Below are 7,079 nucleotides of genomic sequence, written 5' to 3'. Positions count from 1 at the left end.
TGGATTAATAATGGATAGGTGTCATAATTGACGCCTCTCCATTATTAATCTGGCTTAATGTCACCTTACAATAGCAAGGTGACATTAACCCTTCATTACCCCATATCCCACAGCTACACGGGAATGGGAAGAGAGTGGCCAAGTGCCAGAATAGGCGCATCTTCCAGATGTGCCTTTTCTGGGGTGGCTGGGGGCAAATGTTTTTAGCAAGGGGGGGCAATAACCATAGACCCTCTCTAGGCTATTAATATCTGCCCTCAGTCACTGGCTTTACCACTCTGGCAGAGAAATTTGCATGGGAGCCCACACCAATTTTTTCCGCGATTTAACCCTTTAATTTAATAGCTAGAGCGCCCAAATTTTGCACATAGACACTACTAACATTAGTAGTGTGGAATATGCCAAAAAAAGGGATATGAGATGGTTTACTGCATGTAAACCATGTCTCATATCCTGTTGGGTTTGTGAAGGAGATAGCAAAAGCCGGCAATTGAATTACCGGCTTTTATGATATCTAGCGCTGTCTGAAATATAAATATATATATATGTGTCTCACTGACATATATATATATACCTATTCTATGTGTAGACATTTATTCTACCTATTCTATTCTGTCAGTGTGATTTTACTGTACACCGCACTGAATTGACGGCTTTTCTCTATAACACCGGTGCGTATTTCTCGCAAGTCACACGCATGGTCCGTGTGTAATCCGTATTTTTCTCGCCCCCATATACTTTCATTGGCGATTTATTTGCGCAATACGGTGACAAACGCAGCATGCTGCGATTTTCTACAGCCGTACAAGACCGTATAATACGGATCAGTAAAATACGGCAGATAGGAGCTGGGCTATAGAGAATCATTGTACCGTGTGCAATGCGTATTTTCTGCACCTCTCATACGTCCGTAAAACTCGCTAGTGTGACGCCGGCCTTACACATAAAACTTGATTGATGAAGCAGTTCGTCAAAGCTCTCAATCCCAGTGGAGAATGCTTTACCTATATAAAAGCATATATGTTCAACTTTTCCTGGTTTTAGTGAAGAGAAGAAAAAGGCTGGAATATTTGATGGACCTCAAATAAGAACACTTATGAGAGACCCAAATTTTATCACATCAATGAATGAGACAGAAGAAAGAGCTTGGAATGCATTTTGTAATGTGGTGCAGAATTTTCTAGGGAATAAGTAAGCAGACAACTATGAAGAGATTGTGGAAGAGCTACTAATGACTCTGCGAAATCTTGGATGTAGAATGAGTATCAAGATTCACTATTTACACAGCCATTTGGACTTTTTTCCAGAGAACCTTGGGGATGTGAGCGAGGAACAAGGGGAGCGTTTTCATCAGGACATTAAAACAATGGAAGAACGGTATCAAGGCCGGGACTCACATATGATGGCTGACTATTGCTGGAGCTTGATGAGAGACAAACCAGAAGCTGTACATCACAGATCAGCCAAGAAAAGAAAGTTCAAATAACTGCCATTTGTCATTCATCGGTGTGCCATATATATGTGTTTTTATATTTTGTAGTTTAATTCTGTAAGTATATTTGATTTGCTGTACATAGACTTTGTAATCTTTGTTATTCCTTGATTAAAAATATACAAAATGTAGTACCGAAAATCATGTGTTTTTATCATAAAACATTAGGAGTAATTTTCATCAAAAATTTAAAATATCTCGAAATCCTGATGTGACAAAAATGGAGTTCATATTCGTAATCTGCAGCCAAAATTGACTTAAAATATGTTTTAAAACCTTTTGCCAGAAAAATTGCGTTGACCAGTGTTATCAAAGTTCGAAAATTGCTATTTTTATAATTTGGAAAATTTCTGATATTTTTAGAAATAAATGCAAAACATATCAAACTAAACTTACTATTATCATAAAATATAATGTGTGATGAAAAAAAAAACAATCTCAAATCACTGGGCTATATTAAAACATTTGAAAAATTTGGCCTATTCACTGAGGGGTTAATGCAGCAAATTCAAGAAATTATCACTTTCAGTTTTACCACTTTTAAAATGTTTGGAAACTCTTGGGCGTAATAATTTGGAACATTGCATTTTCAGTTTTTACGTTTTGAAAAAAATACTGTTTTCAATGGGAGGTTTGTCCAATCAAATGTTATTTAACCCTTTCACGACATGCGCCGTACATGTACGGCGCATGTCGTGTCTCTCCCTTTGATGTGTGAAGGAACAGATGATTGGCCTCGGGGAGACCAAAACGGCCAACACCGCGGAGACACCATCACGTGTTTCTCCAGAACACTGCCCCCATCCCTTATGGGAAATATGCAAATGCATGTAGAGTAGCTGCGGAGACACCATCACGTGTTTCTCAACGCAAGCAGATCGGTGATCACAGTGATAGGATGAACAGCCCCCTCAAAAAAATGCCTCCATTTTTTAACCCCTTCCCAACATGCCCTAGTACGGCGCATGTCGGGTCCCCTGCTTTGATGTGGGCTCTGGCGCTGAGCCCACATCAAAGTCGCGACATGTCAGCTGTTTTGTACAGCTGTACAGCTGACATGTGCGCGCAATAGCGGCAGGTGAAATCGCGATTCACCCGCCGCTATTAACCTGTTAAATGCCGCTGTCAAACGCAGACAGCGGCATTTAACTGGCGCTTCCGGCGGAATTGACGTCATCGCCGACCCCTGTCACATGATCGGGGGTCGGCGATGCATCAGGATGGTAACCATAGAGGTCCTTGAGACCTCTATGGTTACTGATGCCGGCCTGCTGTGAGCGCCCCCCTGTGGTCGGCGCTCACAGCACACCTGCAAGTCAGCTACATAGCAGCGATCTCATGATCGCTGCTATGTAGCTGAGCCAATCGAGTGGTGCCAGCTTCTAGCCTCCCATGGAGGCTATTGAAGCATGGCACAAGTAAAAAAAAATGTTTTTAAAAATAGGAAAAAAATATAAAAAATATAAAAGTTTAAATCACCCCCCTTTCGCCCCATCCTAAATAAAATTAAAAAAAATCAAACCTACACGTATTTGGTATCGCCACATTCAGAATCGCCCGATCTAGCAATAAAAATAAAGCATTAACCTGATCGCTAAACAGCGTAGCGAAAAAAAAATTCGAAACGCCAGAATTACGTTTTTTTGGTCGCCGCGACATTGCATTAAAATGCAATAACGGGCAATCAAAAGAACGTATCTGCACAAAAGTGATATTATTAAAAATGTCAGCTCGGCACGCAAAAAATAAGCCCTCACCCGACCCCAGATCACGAAAAATGGAGACGCTTCGGGTATCGGAAAATGGCACTTTTTTTTTTTTTTAAGCAAAGTTTTGAATTTTTTTTCACCACTTGGATAAAATTAACCTAGACATGTTAGGTGTCTATGAACTCGTAATGACCTAGAGAATCACAATGGCACAATTTTAGCATTTAGTGAACCTAGCAAAAAAGCCAAACAAAAAACAAGTGTGGGATTGCACTTTTTTTGCAATTTCACCGCACTTGGAATTTTTTTCCCGTTTTCTAGTAAAATACATGGTAAAACCAATGGTGTCGTTCAAAAGTACAACTCGTCCCGCAAAAAATAAGCCCTCACATGACCATATTGACGGAAAAATAAAAAAGTTATGGCTCTGGGAAGGAGGGAAGTGAAAAACTAAAAAGGGCCGCGACTTGAAGGGGTTAAATACTTAGCAGTTGATGATTTGAACATTATACTGACTCTTTTGCATCGATCAGTTTAGGAAAATCAGAGAAAAACAGCATTTGCATACTAATTTGGAAAGCGGTGTACAGATGGAAAATGAGCTTGATGCCATCTGGTGGTAAACAAGAAAATATACACACGTGTAATAACATTTATGGGTTGGTTTAGAACATTCAAATACATTTTTTTAATGCAGATTTCATATCTTTTTATGTAACGTTGTTATAAAAATGTTACTTGTAGCTATAAAGGGAATTTGTTAGCAAGTTCTTACTATTTAATCTGAGAGCAGCATGATACAGGGGCAGATACACCGATTTCAGTGATGTGTCACTTACTTGGCTGCTTGGTATACTTTTAACAAAATCAGTCTTTTATCAGCAGGAGATTATCAATAGAGGACTTGTTGTCTCCTGCCATGTAGTTGTTTTCCTTTGTGTAACCCCCCACCATTACTAATCAGAAGATTTCTGCCTATGCACAATGTATACGGAAAGCTGCTCATCAGTGGTGTGGCTCAGCATTCAGGTCAGCTAGATCTACAGCAAAGAACACAGTGATTTTATCAAAATGACAGCAAGCAGCCCAGTAAGTGACACATCGCTGGAATCAGGATGTCTTTTTCTACAGTACACTGCTTTCAGATTACATAGCAAAAACTTGGTGACAGGGTAAGGTTAAAATGTTTACTCTTGGTTGTCTTGTTGTCCTCATTCTTTGTTTAACTATTCTTTTTTTTATATTCCCTCTTTATTTCTTTTTCTAATTTAATGCACCTTTGTGACGCGAGTCACTACTCAATGTGATACTAGTCACTACTCACTACTCGTGGACTTATCGTGAGGTAGGATAGTTAAAAGGTCCAGAGTCAGTACCAAGAGGGCTCGTAATAGACAAAAGGAGAAGACAAAAGCGCAGTCAGGTAACGGTCCGAGATCAGAGAATCAGGATCAAGACAAAGGGGGTAACTCAGACTGATGGCCAAAAAGGTAAATTCCAGGTTGGCAAGGAAAATTACAATACAACTCCGAGTGCAGAGCTAACACATACACACAGTGGCATAAGTACAACAGGTGCAGGGGTTGCAATCGCACCCGGGCCCTGGAGGCCCTAAAAGTCCCTTTGGTCTATAGAAAAAGACTATTGCTATTAAAGATTTAAAATATTTGGGGGCCCCGTTGGAGCTTTTGGATCAGGGCCCATGAGCTTCAAGTTACGCCACTGCATACACACCACTTGAGCAAAGCTACAATTTGCAAGGTCTGACAATTGACAGAGTGCTAAATAGTCCGGTAATCAGTGAGAATAGATGAAACCTGCAGGAGATCCCACAGACCCAGCCAGATAGGACCGCTGAGCCGTAAATCACAATATTAACACCTCTTCCTCAGATTGGGCGATAGATGTAACACAACATATACATGTTAAGCTCAAACGGGATCAGTATATTTCTACAGTACTAGTAATATTATGCCAAAGATCATTGCTTTTAGGAAGCAGTATATGCTCTATCTGTAGATTTTATATTGTCACACTATCTATAATAAACGGAAGAGATGAGATCTATTCAATAGAAAAACCAAGAAGAGTCACTAAAGTTCTTCCAAGTCACAGCCATTAATACAAACAGAGCTGGGAACACTCCAAAAATCACTCAACATTGAAATTGCAACACCAAGAAGAAAAAGTCATGGCGTTATGGAAGTCACAGGATAGATAGAAATTTTATTATATGCAAATGATGGAAAAATGGAAACAAACATTTCAAAACATCTCAATTTATTTACTATCAAGTATGATCACCAAACGCAGAAATACACATATTTATACGCCTTGGCTGCTTTCAATGAGATTATTAATGTTTGTATGATGAATCTTCTGCCATGGTGAATGTACTTGGGTACAGAAATCATCAAGATCCTCTGTGTCGCGTCTCACAGGACGCGATATGGCAGTGACCACTAAGGCTACTTTCACACTTGTGTCGGTACGGGTCCGTCGCTATGCGTCGGCCCGACGTACCGACGCACGTTGTGAAATTTGTGCACGACGAGGGCAGCGGATGCAGTTTTTCAATGCATCCGCTGCCCATTCTGAAGTCTGGGGAGGAGGGGGCGGAGTTACGGCCGCGTAGAAAATGGCAGACGCGACGGACAAAAAAACGTTCACTTGAACGTTTTTTCGTGCCGACGGTCCGCCAAAACACGACGGATCCATTGCACGACGGACGCGACATGTGGCCATCCGTCGCTAATAGAAGTCTATGGGCAAAAAACGCATCCTGCGGGCACATTTGCAGGATCCGTTTTTTGCCCAATACGACGGATTGCGACGGATTAAAAAAAACGCAAGTGTGAAAGTAGCCTAAGCGGCGCAGCAGCGCCTGAGAGAAGAGTCTACAGAGCGAGGACCTGGCAGGGAGCAGGGTCGATGCTGCAGGGGTGCAGCGCCACCCAGTTGGTGAGGAGAGCGCCAATGTCCGAGGCGCAAACCCAGCCGGTGAGGAGAGCGTCGATGCCCGAGGCACGAACCCAGCCGGTGAGGAGAGCGCCGATGCCTGGGATATGAACAAGGGAATGAGAGCGAGCTCAACCAGTACCAAGCCGCCTGAGACCTGCAGAGGTGCACGACCGCCGAGAGGAAGAGACGGAAGAGAGGTACATAACTAGCCAGGGTCGGGAACCAGCCGGGAGTGGAGATACAAGAGGATGAGGCGGAAAGCAACGTCAGGAATGAGCAGAGGGTCAGAGGCCAGAGAAGACAGTGAGGTACAAAATCAGAAGACGAGAAGACAAGTCAATATACCGAGCCGGGTCATGCACATGGAAGCCAAATATAAACAAAGACATAGTACAGGGGCACAGGGAAAGCGGGGCAGACAGCAAACAGGGAACAAAGGGGACAGGAGAATCACATGGATAAACCTAGGTCAGCTGCTCAAGCCGAGGGACCAGAACTATAACCAACACCAGACCCAGGCAGAAACAGCACTAAATAGCCGCCCCAGAACCAAAGAGAGGGGGATAAAATTAACCCAGACCTGACCAGGACGGAAAGGAAGCAAAACCCTGTCCTGGATCATGACACTCTGTTGGCAGCATCCTTTATAATTTCCGACAAACGACTTCCCAGATGTGATCGATGGGAGACAAGTCCAGAGACGCTGCAGGCCATGGCAGTACATTTAATCTACACAAACTGCTCAAAGTAGCAACATGCAGCCTGGCAATGTCATATTGAAGACACTTTGGAGAAATGGGCGTATCACTGGTTTGATCAATGCATTCTGTACAGCAAGTGAAATTAGACATCTCATACCAAGCCTAAGGCACCAAACCAGTGTCTACACAAACCATCAGAAGGCATTTGAACATTAG

Source organism: Ranitomeya variabilis, chromosome 3, assembly GCF_051348905.1.
Source record: "Ranitomeya variabilis isolate aRanVar5 chromosome 3, aRanVar5.hap1, whole genome shotgun sequence".
NCBI classification, from domain to species: Eukaryota; Metazoa; Chordata; class Amphibia; order Anura; family Dendrobatidae; genus Ranitomeya; species Ranitomeya variabilis.
Note: the sequence above shows the minus strand (reverse complement) of the source record.